Source organism: Pinus tabuliformis, chromosome 1_2 (assembly GCF_031772625.1).
Source record: "Pinus tabuliformis cultivar Carrire ecotype Pingquan chromosome 1_2, CPIR1, whole genome shotgun sequence".
In the NCBI taxonomy this organism is placed as follows: domain Eukaryota; kingdom Viridiplantae; phylum Streptophyta; class Pinopsida; order Pinales; family Pinaceae; genus Pinus; species Pinus tabuliformis.
This window is the reverse complement of record NC_142298.1, coordinates 686,998,054-687,011,646: the sequence shown is the minus strand read 5'-3', so window position 1 is coordinate 687,011,646 and position 13,593 is coordinate 686,998,054.

Here is a 13,593-nt window from a genome sequence, read left to right as displayed (position 1 = left end):
ATGTTACAAGTGTTGTGCTTGCTTGCATTGAACTTTATGTGTGTTAAATGAGATCATTTATGTGTCAAAACTAGACACAAATCAAAAACAACAACATGAAGCATGCACCATCATCAACACACTCTTCGTGTACCTAAGATCCCCTTATTCAATTTCGGGCGGATCTAGGACACAATCACCAAAAAAATTATGTCTTTATTAAGTAATAAGGTCATCAATCATTCATCTTTTACAACATTGCCACTGAAGCTTTCTCAAACAATGAGAATCTAATGCTCGCAAATTTTAGAAGCAAATGCATTCAAAAAACTGACTCAACCTCCTACAAGAATGAGCTTTCTTTTGGAAAACCGATCACTTCAAACTTAGAGAGAGAAAAATCAATCCTTAGCACTCCATAAAATCACTTATTGCTCCAAATTACAAAAGTTTTGGACACTTACATTTATATCCATTTCATAAAGTCATCTCCAATCTCAAAAACATAGTTCCATGGTAATCATGTGCGGTCATCTTTCGGATTCAAAATCCAATCTCCATCAAACATACATTTTCTACAATTCTAAAAAAAAATGAATCTTCAAAAAGATTTGTTTCCATTCACCCAACTCCACACACTTGCCATTCACATAAATGTCAACACCTTATCACTCCATTACATAGAGAATGCTCAAAATCTCAAAATAACTCATTAAGTAACTTTTCAAACAAAAGAAACTCTTTATGAAATCACGCGAAAAGTAATATAAAGTTACTTTTAAAAAAGGTGAACAACTTTTGGATTTTAATTTAAAACACATGCACCATTTCCTTCATAAAAACTATACGTACCATAATCATACTTATTTTTTCAAAGCTTGTACACCATAAACTTCTATTTGAACTTTCTTCATGCACCTTGTGAGTTCCACGTTCTGCATATTATATCTTGAAGGACGAGATCATCATGCTGCAGAATAGATGCTTCGCCTTTCTCAAATCACGCACAATCCACAACAACAATAATGCTAAGCTTAGACTTCGACTCTATTTCACAACAGGAAAAGATCGATTTCTCATCGGGGCTCCACTTTAAAAGCTTTAAACCATACACTTTAGCTTTGATGCGTTGAAAAGTCACTTTGAAAAAAAGGAATTGTCATTTCAGATTAACACATTTCCTGCACAGATTTTATGCAGGTTCCTCCACGCCTTTTGAAGAGTATCTTTGATGCATCCTCTAGCTCTCCTATCAACGATGATAATTGATGATCTCGCTGCTTCACTACCATTATCAGCATCGCTGCCCCAACAAATATTGAATGTTCTCGCCCATCCTCTTATAGTTTAATCTGAGCACGTCTTCTTCTTCTGTGATTATTATTTCCCTCTCATCTTCATCTAAGGTGTCAGCTTATAAACTGAGAGTCGGTCTCATGGTCTCGGGATCAAATCTAGTAGCATCCACAAAATGAAACTAAAGTTGCAGAAAGCAAATAACTTGTCCAACAAAATGGACGCCTCTTTGGTTAATCCGTAAGATTTTGTTAACATGTGATGTTATTGCTGGTTCCACATGCTCATAGCCACATCTACGTTATGGATCAGATTCTTTAATAGCAATGCCTTTAACTGTCAGTCGGTGGCAAGCAAGCTGCAAATGTCATAGCATACTGCTCCGTCGTGCCCACATCAAAATAGTGTTCGAAGAACCACTTCTGGGAGGTTGTGTGTTCGAGCTTGATGTCTGGTGTGAAGGCTGAAGGATTCAAGCCTGTCGTTCTAACAAATTCTCTCGAATATTCAAAAACAGGGCTTTCCGGTCCACTACTCTAATCCGTGACAGAGCGTACGACAGATTCTCTCAACAGTGACAAATACACAGAACCAAGACGTAGCTCTGATACCACATATTGAAAATGAAATTAACTCAGAAAAATATATAAATCAACACATAATAAACCAGACACAAAATATTGGTAGAAAAGGCTTCAGCCTCATGGCTTCCTCAGGTATTCTCTCTCATATTTTCATTCATTTTAATTGAATATAGTGTTACAAATAAATAGATGAGAGACAGTGTTCTCAAGATAGTGTGTGCTATCTTAGACACTTTTGGTTGAGATAATTTCTCCTTTGGTTGAGATAATTTCTCACCAGACACACACCAATATAGGAGTTACCTAAACTAACTCCTATCTTAGAGGAACAACCCAAGAGATAGGCACAAATTCCTAACTTGGAATATTTAATTTATTTATTTATTTTTGGATTTATTATTGTTTTATGAGAGAGGCTAACATTCCCCCCTTCAATGATAAATCCAAAATAAGAACGAGGAACCATCTTCCAATTTCTCATGTTGATCCTCAAAAACATTTCCTGAAAAAACCGCCAAATCTGGATTCTGAAGAAACTGCAATATGAAGAGACTGAGTCAGCTGCATGACTGATTCATCTTGGAAGGACGCTTGGCAACTCCATCATGTGCCAAGCCGCAAAAGGATCCAACTGTCCTTTGCTTGAAAACAGCATCCGGTGTCCACTGACACAATTTGATGAAAGCCCACTGGCGTATTTGCTGATGATGATCGCCCACTGGCTGAAGATGTCGAAAAACAACTCAATGTTGCTTTTGATATGATGAAAGTTGCTCACTGCTGCTTTGGCTACCGATTTCCCATTGGCGAATTTGCTGATGCTCACTGCTGATGACAAATGCCCACTGGCTGCTTCGCTGATATTGTCGAGACTTTCAGTCTGACAACCACTTGTCAATTTCATTTACATTTTCCCCCCTTTCTTAGCTAAAAGGAGAGACAATATTCTCCAAAATATATTTGAACTCCCCCATTCAGGTGTAGGAGAGTTTCACTGTTGTACTCCCTTGTTCAACTGCATGAGAGTACCATCATCTGTTCACTGCTGGCTGCACTATGTGTGATTTTAGAAGGTTGTAGAACTGAGACAATCTTTTGACTGTGGATGACCATTCCCAAGGATCGATCCATTCATAATTTATCTTCAATCTGGCTGATTTTTGTTGGTTGCGACATTTTTCTGAGGAATGATTGGGCTTGCCACAATGGCAACAAGGATGGAGATCAAAACACTGATCTTCCATATGACCGGTTCTTTGACAATGAAAACATTTCGGTTGGACATCAACTTCAAGTTGCGTGAAATTTTGTTTGTCTGAAACTTTCTCAGAACCTACTGAGGTGAGTTGTTCAAGAGATCCTGTACTCACGAACTTAATTGGCTTGGAATAATCTGGGATATGTAAGTTGGTGTCATCAGTGACATATCCTAAGCCTCGTCGATTCTTGTTATTTTGAATTTCTTCCCAGGGCTTGATGATGGGTTTAGAAGAAATTTTAACTGGAATAACTTCGACACTTGAAGCTGTTGGGATGGATGACTTATCATTTGGATGGTTCAAAGACTTGAAAGTATCACTCTTTTCTTGAAATTCATTCCTTTGAAGTTGCGACTCAAGTTGAAGAAACTCAATGGTTTCATGTGTTTGTTGTAGATGTCGTGAAAGATCAGCAAGAGTTTCTTTGCTGATGTGCACCATGTCTTCATCATTGGAGATGATCAAACTGTGAAGAATGTTTAACCACTGAATATGTTGCGCCATCTGAACTTGCTCACTTGAAATCAGTCTCTCTTGTCGTAGATGTCATGTTGTGAACTGTTTTACAAAATTGTATTACTTGCATGACAGGCTCGCTTGCTATGGCACTTGAATGGCACGCTCCCTTGATTTGTTGCTTATTGTACTTGCTGAGAACACTTGCTAGAGTTGTAGAACTTTCTTGCTTAAACTCTGGAATTCACGCTCGCTTGATGACGATTGTGTTTGTGTGAATGCTCACTTGCCTTACTTGATGACTTCACACTCACTTGAAGGAATAGCTACGCTCGCTTGATGTCGATCTCAACTTGCTTGATTGGTGTTAGAGTTGAACTTGTTTGGTTGCTTTGATGGTTGTTGAAATGAACTTCACTCTGGCTTGCTTGAATGTTTGAACTTTGTACTATTTTGACGCAAATTGCTTGAATGAATACTCACGCTCGCTTGTAGGAGATGTGAACTTGTTGCTTGTTTGCTTTAGAGTTAAAAATCGTGCATTCACTTGATTCTGCTTAAAGGAAGGGTGTCGAACACTGTCGAAAATGCACCCAAAAAAGCTTACAATGATTTTAATGACTCACTACAATGAATTCAGTTTGACTCAATTCAAGACTTGGGTGTTGGTTTCAACCGAGAATGCACCCTTACAATTCAATGTGATTTGAGTTTGATTACAAGTTCAACAATGTTGATGTAGACTGTGCTCTGAAACCTTGAAGTTTCAAATTCATTAACTTGATTGTAGTGATGTAGACATTGCTTTAAAATGTTGGAGTCTGCAGATTCATGAACTTGATTGTATTGAGTAAATTTGATTGTTGAGGTAGAATGCTGATGTTGAAAACTTTGATTATTTGTTGTAGTGACGCAAATGCATGTGTTGAGCTTAATTATCCTTCCATGATGCTATTATGTTACAAGTGTTGTGCTTGCTTGCATTGAACTTTATGTGTGTTAAATGAGATCATTTATGTGTCAAAACTAGACACAAATCAAAAACAACAACATGAAGCATGCACCATCATCAACACACTCTTCGTGTACCTAAGATCCCCTTATTCAATTTCGGGCGGATCTAGGACACAATCACCACAAAAATTATGTCTTTATTAAGTAATAAGGTCATCAATCATTCATCTTTTACAACATTGCCACTGAAGCTTTCTCAAACAATGAGAATCTAACGCTCGCAAATTTTAGAAGCAAATGCATTCAAAAAACTGACTCAACCTCCTACAACAATGAGCTTTCTTTTGGAAAACCGGTCACTTCAAACTTAGAGAGAGAAAAATCAATCCTTAGCACTCCATAAAATCACTTATTGCTCCAAATTACAAAAGTTTTGGACACTTACATTTATATCCATTTCATAAAGTCATCTCCAATCTCAAAAACATAGTTCCATGGTAATCATGTGCGGTCATCTTTCGGATTCAAAATCCAATCTCCATCAAACATACATTTTCTACAATTCTAAAAAAAATTGAATCTTCAAAAAGAGTTGTTTCCATTCACCCAACTCCACACACTTTCCATTCACATAAATGTCAACACCTTATCACTCCATTACATAGAGAATGCTCAAAATCTCAAAATAACTCATTAAGTAACTTTTCAAACAAAAGAAACTCTTTATGAAATCACGCGAAAAGTAATATAAAGTTACTTTTAAAAAAGGTGAACAAATTTTGGATTTTAATTTAAAACACATGCACCATTTCCTTCATAAAACTATACGTACCATAATCATAATTATTTTTTCAAAGCTTGTACACCATAAACTTCTATTTGAACTTTCTTCATGCACCTTGTGAGTTCCACGTTCTGCATATTATATCTTGAAGGACGAGATCATCGTGCTGCAGAATAGATGCTTCACCTTTCTCAAATCACGCACAATCCACAACAACAATAATGCTAAGCTTAGACTTCGACTCTATTTCACAACAGGAAAAGATCGATTTCTCATCGGGGCTCCACGTTAAAAGCTTTAAACCATACACTTTAGCTTTGATGCGTTGAAAGTCACTTTGAAAAAAAGGAATTGTCATTTCAGATTAACACATTTCCTGCACAGATTTTATGCAGGTTCCTCCACGCCTTTTGAAGAGTATCTTTGATGCATCCTCTAGCTCTCCTGTCAACGATGATAATTGATGATCTCGCTGCTTCACTACCATTATCAGCATCGCTGCCCCAACAAATATTGAATGTTGTCGCCCATCCTCTTATAGTTTAATCTAAGCACGTCTTCTTCTTCTGTGATTATTATTTCCCTCTCATCTTCATCTAAGGTGTCAGCTTATAAACTGAGAGTCGGTCTCATGGTCTCGGGATCAAATCTAGTAGCATCCACAAAATGAAACTAAAGTTGCAGAAAGCAAATAACTTGTCCAATAAAATGGACGCCTCTTTGGTTAATCCGTAAGATTTTGTTAACATGTGATGTTATTGCTGGTTCCACACGCTCATAGCCACATCTACGTTATGGATCAGATTATTTAATAGCAATGCCTTTAACTGTCAGTCGGTGGCAAGCAATCTGCAAATGTCATAGCATACTGCTCCGTCGTGCCCACATCAAAATAGTGTTCGAAGAACCACTTCTGGGAGGTTGTGTGTTCGAGCTTGATGTCTGGTGTGAAGGCTGAAGGATTCAAGCCTGTCGTTCTAACAAATTCTCTCGAATATTCAAAAACAGGGCTTTCCGGTCCACTACTCTAATCTGTGACAGAGCGTACGACAGATTCTCTCAACAGTGACAAATACACAGAACCAAGACGTAGCTCTGATACCACATATTGAAAATGAAATTAACTCAGAAAAATATATAAATCAACACATAATAAACCAGACACAAAATATTGGTAGAAAAGGCTTCAGCCTCATGGCTTCCTCAGGTATTCTCTCTCATATTTTCATTCATTTTAATTGAATATAGTGTTACAAATAAATAGATGAGAGAAAGTGTTCTCAAGATAGTGCGTGCTATCTTAGACACTTTTGGTTGAGATAATTTCTCACCAGACACACACCAATATAGGAGTTACCTAAACTAACTCCTATCTTAGAGGAACAACCCAAGAGTTAGGCACAAATTCCTAACTTGGAATATTTAATTTATTTATTTATTTTTGGATTTATTATTGTTTTATGAGAGAGGCTAACACAAATCAAAAAGCATATATCTTGGTGGCAACAAAATATGTCACCAAATGGGTTGAAGCAAAAGCATTGCCAAGAGCCACAGAGGACTTTGTCATACAGTTCCTGTTCCATCTATTTGTATGTTATGGCCTTCCAAGGGAAATAATTACAGACGGAGGACCACAATTTGCTGGCAATAGATTAGCTGCAACACTTAATAATTATCATGTCCAGCATAAAATCACTACTCCATATCACCCATAGGCAAATGGACAAGTAGAAAGCAGCAATAAGGTAATAGAATCAATCCTAACGAAAACCATTGCGTCACATAGGCGTGATTGGGCTGCCCAATGACCTGAAGCACTCTGGGCCTATAGAACAACATGGAGAAGCACCACTGGTTATGTAGTGCCCACTCTAGTCTCCTGACCCTAATACGACATTATCTTAGACACTCTATTCTTCGAGGACCTCAGATTGAGGATCTGGACCCATGACACTATTATTAGCGATTGAGATATTCATGGTTGTGATGTTATGAATGCGTTCCATTGATATTATGGTAGCATGAATGGTTATGTATCTTATCTATCAGTATTCTGATGATTACAATATTAATAGTTAAGTTGGTCTCTATTTGAAATTATGATGAGGGTAGTAAAGAATATGTATGCGCTCTACTAAAAGCATAATGAGGATAAATTTTATGGATAGGTATATTTCTACGATGTTACGATGTTGATAGCTTAATGAATATGTATGTTTCCATTGATGATTATTGATGATAGCCATGAGGGGTGTGTCCCTACTTCTTTTAGTTCAGACTTACAATGGACAATGATGTGAATGACCAGGAATTGTTAATGATGTTATTATGATAACTGACTAACATTGAGAAACCGTGTTACTGATGATTATTGAGTATGGCAGGAAACCATCAGAAGCACTCGCATATGACATGTCGATGACACCTGGTTTGATGAAAATTTATATTACTTTACCTTTGAAAGTCTAAGTCGATCTTGGAACCTGCCATATATGTTTAACTATATTCTGATGATATATTAATGGTTGCAGGCACAGATTAGTTGCTTGACCGAATGACTCACATATGGGTGATGGGGTTGTACAAGTGGATGTAACTACATGGGAGGGGTGGGACAGAGTCCCTGATCTCACCCACTAGCACTCCCGCCGTGACTTGGGCTGGAAGGGTTGAAGCACCTTCGCCTTGAAGATCACGATGCCATGAGGGCAGGTTCGAAAGTTGGTTCGCTCATGAGGACTTTATCGGGGGGTGCGCATCAAGGCGGATTCCTTGATCCCCGACACCATTAGTCTTACTATAGCAGGCAACATAAGAGATGATAGTGGTCATTAGTGCAACGTCATAGACCACTATCATCTCTTATGTTGCCTGCTATAGTGAGACTAATGGTGTCGGGGATCAAGGAATCCGCCTTGATGCGCGCCCCCCGATAAAGTCCTCATGAGCGAACCAACTTTGGAACCTGCCCTCATGGCATCGTGATCTTCAAGGCGAAGGTGCTTCAACCCTTCCAGCCCAAGTCACGGCGGGAGTGCTAATGGGTGAGATCAGGGACTCTGTCCCACCCCTCCCATGTAGTTCCATCCACTTGTACAACCCCATCACCCATATGTGAGTCATTCGGTCAAGCAACTAATCTGTGCCTGCAACCATTAATATATCATCAGAATATAGTTAAACATATATGGCAGGTTCCAAGATCGACTTAGACTTTCAAAGGTAAAGTAATATAAATTTTCATCAAACCAGGTGTCATCGACATGTCATATGCGAGTGCTTCTGATGGTTTCCTGCCATACTCAATAATCATCAGTAACACGGTTTCTCAATGTTAGTCAGTTATCATAATAGCATCATTAACAATTCCTGGTCATTCACATCATTGTCCATTGTAAGTCTGAACTAAAATAAGTAGGGACACACCCCTCATGGCTATCATCAATAATCATCAATGGAAACATACATATTCATTAAGCTATCAACATCGTAACATCGTAGAAATATACCTATCCATAAAATTTATCCTCATTATGCTTTTAGTAGAGCGCATACATATTCTTTACTACCCTCATCATAATTTCAAATAGAGACCAACTTAACTATTAATATTGTAATCATCAGAATACTGATAGATAAGATACATAACCATTCATGCTACCATAATATCAATGGAACGCATTCATAACATCACAACCATGAATATCTCAATCTGAGGTCCTCGAAGAATAGAGTGTCTAAGATAATGTCGTATCAGGGTCAGGAGACTAGAGTGGGCACTACAGGTTACTCACCTTATCAATTAGTGTTTGGAAAACAACCCATTTTTCCTATAGAATTTGAAATCCAAACATTACGAACAGCACATGAAGTTGGCTTAGATCTAACCGAGGCACAGATTAATCGACTACAGCAGATCAATGAATTGGACGAAATTAGGCTCTCTGCACTACAAAATACAGCACTAATTCAACAGCAACGAGCTAAATGGCATGACGCGCTCATAAAAAACAAAGTCTTCCACGAGGGAGACTGGGCTCTGTTATATGACTCTCGGTTTCAGGACTTCCCTGGGAAACTCTAGACTCGTTTGTTGGGACCATACGAAATCCAGAAGGTACATGACAATGGGACCATCACTTTAATCACCATTGACGGTTTTGGATATGCCTTCAAAGTGAATGGCCACCGAGTTTGTCTCTATCGTAAACCACTCACTTGGGAATCCTTCTGCCAACAGCTACGCAGAGACACTGATATGGAGATTTTAGGAGAGGAAGAGAAGTCTTCCTCACCTGTAATTCATTGAGAAATTCATTTCTTTTTACAATTTGTACATAATTTCTTTTCTTCAAGTCGTTCGTGTACATATGCTTGAACTAAATATGTTCTTGTCATCTTTTTTGCTCAAAGACTTCGATTTTTGCCGTTCTGTTTCTAAACGAATGGCATTTGCGTGTTTTTGTTGTTCCTTTTCAAAAGGAACAGCATTCTTGATTTTTTTGCTGTTCCTTTTCAAAAGGAACAGCATTCTTGATTTTTTTGTTGTTCCTTTTCAAAAGGAACAGCACTCTTGATTTTTTTGATGTTCCTTTTCAAAAGAACAGCATTCTTGATTTTTCTGCTATTCCTTTTCAAAAGGAACAACACTCTTGATTTTTGTGCTGTTCCTTTTCAAGGAACAGCACTCTTGATTTTTCTGTTGTTCCTTTTCAAAAGGAACAGCACTCTTAATTTTTCTGTTGTTCCTTTTCAAAAGGAACAGAACTCTTGATTTTTGCTGTTCCTTTTTCAAAGGAACGGCCTTTGCTTGTTTTGATGTTCCTTTTCGAAAAGGAACAGCATTTTGATTTTTGTTGTTCCTTTTTCAAAAGGAACGGCACTGCGGTGTGTTTTCTGTCCCTTTTCCAAAGGCGCAACATATTTTTTATTTATGTTGTTCATTTTTCAAAGGAACGACACTTTTGCGTTTTTGTTGTTCCTTTTTCAAGGGAACAACATTTTTCATGGCGGCTGTTCCTTTTCAAAAGGAACGGCATTTGCACTTTGGAGACTTATGCTCCTCTATTGTTCCTCTCCTAAAAAGGAACACTTCTAGCATACATTTTCTCTCCTTGTGAAACAGCTTATCCCTTTTGTTGATCTAAATTGAGGATGCTTCTTGCTCCTATTCTTTCAAATTCTTTTAAAGACAGCTATGCACTTATGCAATGAACACAAAATCGCAACATACTGAAATCAGAAAATTATAAATCACTATATTTATAAGGCTCCGTATTGGTAAGAGAACAGAAGGAAGGACATACTTATCTTTTGTTGTCATTGTCTTACTAATTTTGCCTTGATTGGTTATCTTTATCATGCCATTCTTTTTAATCCTCTTTGATTTTTGTTTAGGAATAAGAGCAAAGGATTTATATCTTCCTATTGAGATGATAAGACTTCTTCCACCATTCCTACTCTTAAGGAGTGTTGAACCACCCTTTGTGTATAAATAAGGAAAAGTGCTTCATGAAAAAAGAAAGTAAAAAAAAAAATGAATTATAAGTTGTCAAATGCAGGATAGGGGGTCTCATCAAGAGCCAGCCTACCATGATCATGAGGATAGAAATGAAATGGCATTCCCACTATGGCCACCACACCAGGGATATGGTCCAAAAGGTATATCAAATAAACAAACCTTGGAACAGGAGGTCGCATCACGAGCCGGCCTGCCCACTCTTCACTCCCTCCTCGTGAATGGCATTATGGCTAACTGGTTACCAAGCCAGCATAATGGCCTACACTTTGACATTACATTCCTTAATATGCACATAAAGGATCATGGTTCCAGGGGTGAAATAAACAACTCTGCCAAGGTTATGGACACCTGTCGGCAGCAGAGCACTGTTAATGGTATTGAAGTCACATTGATTACACCAATAGGTAGGATACTAATACTCTTTTGTTTCTTATATCCTAGGCACTAATCATACATTATTTCCCGACTTATATATCGCATGAACATTTATTACCACCAATCATGGCAAAGGAGGTGACAATGACCACTTGAGATTTGGCAAGTACGACAGATGTCCTATCCTCGGCCTCACATCATATCATAGTAGCCTCTTACGTAATACGTGATCCAACTTTATGCCTCGATTTCGGTAATCCGTTGTTTTTCTAAACATGGCATATTTTCATACGCTATTCCTTTATGACTTGGTTGCAGATCAGGTGTTGCTCCTTTCTTTGACGGCTGGGACAGCCTATCGCATTGTGGGGGGGAGGTTAACCTCATTATTCCCCGGGTTATGTGTCAGCTCACTATTCGGGAAAGATAGTGTACTAGGGAATGGCACGGCTTAACGGCATGATATTTCTATTTTTTACACAAGTTGCTATTCATAAGCCATTTGTGTTGCATACTCTGTGTTTTTTTCAAAATCTTGCGATTATTACTCCCTCTGTGTTTCAAACAGCACAAGCAGTTGCTATTCCATTGAGAATCCAAAGTGAAACAATGGGAGGCAGGGCAATTCAAAGCGAACCTCAGGAGTTGACGGTCTTCGCTGCTGCCCGGGAGATCCTGGAAAGAGCATGATGACTGAGTTATCTCAGTCGCCTGCAGGAGTCTAATGAAACAGTGGCGATGGAATTTCTGCAAAACCTGCAGGAGGATCACTCCATAGTAAGGGGGGAGCGGATAGCGGTCACCGATGATATAATCGCAGAAGTCTCAGGACTACCAGCCACCGGACCTATATGGACACTAAAGAAGGAGAGATTACAGAAGATCATGGAAATTTTCCAGGACGAAGGCTAGAGCTTGACGATTAAGGGGAAGGGAGTTCTGCCAACAATGCTAGGAGAACCCTGGGCAGAATTAGCAAGAACAATGCAAAGCTACATCACCTGCGAGGGGAGGAAAGATGTGGTAAGACCACGACATCTTAAACTCTTAGCTGTTTTAAAGCAGAAATGCTCTGTAAATCTGCCTGCACTTTTGAATTCATTACTTCATGACGTTGCACGAAGCCTAAAAAAGGCACATCATGTAGAGTCAGTTGTCAGCCACCATGGATTAATTCGATTAATAGTTAGTCATAGCATCACCCAGCAGCAAAGCAGTTGGGAAGAGCTAATTGTAATAATTGAGGGGAGGGCGACAGCGCCATCCCCAAAACGTAAACATACTACAAGCACACCAGAACGTCCAGAAAAACGCAGAGAATTAGTAAAACAAAAACATGTTGCGAGCACATCTGAACGACCAGAAACACACCAGGAATCAGCAAAGCATAAGCATGACACCGGTACACCTGAATAGCCAGAGAAACGCAAAAAATCAGTCCGGTTAGCCCGGATAAGAGGAAGGCTGGAGAAGCTCCAGGAAAGCACCAGCCAGCCAGTGGTAATTGAGGACGAGCAATCCTCACGGCTAGAAGTAGAAGAAGAACAAGCTGAAGGAGAAAAGAAAGGAGAGGCCGAGGAGGCCGAGCAATCCGAAGAGGAAAATGAGGAAGCAGCTGAGCATTTGGAAACAGAAGTTGAGCATCCTGAAACAGAAGCTGAGCATCCTGAAACAGAAGCTAAGCATTCTGAGGCAGAAGCTGGACAATCCAAGTAGGAGGAGGAAATGAGACAGCAGGTAGGTAGCCCACCACAGGACCCAGTGGGAGAAGATGAATTTACCGCAATCTTGGCCAATATGGGTGAGTATGGCCAACTTTCCACTCCATCAGACCTCCACGGCAGACCCCAGAAAGAAGATGCATCTGAAAAACCACATGCAGAAGAGGTAGAAGAAGGAAATCTGCCTGTTCATGATGAAGAGGAGATAGGGGACACTGAACGAGAACAATCTGTTCCCAAGGCACCAGAGGAAGTTCTGGAGGAAGTAGGGATAGAAAAAGAAGTCACGGAACCAGTTAGGGTTCCTACCCCAAAACAGCCAGCACAAAACAGTGAAGAAGCACCCCAGGAGAAAGATCCAGGGACTAGTCACGGCCCAAAACGCAGCAGAAAGCCTGTTGTTCCTTCTAATAAAACACTGGAAATTAGGGAATTACGAAAGGAACAGCGGAGATTATTGAGCATAATAGCCCAGCTCCACCAGCAAATCAGGATCCTGAAAGCGAGGCAGAGGGTAAGGAAGACCGCAGGGAAGAAAAAGATGACCACTGCAGTAAAAATTCGCAAGATAAAAAGGCGGAGGACCAAAAATCGCCCTGCTGTTCAAAACCTTGCTGAAGATCCAGCTGTTGTTCCAAATGATGCTGAAGATCCAGCTGCT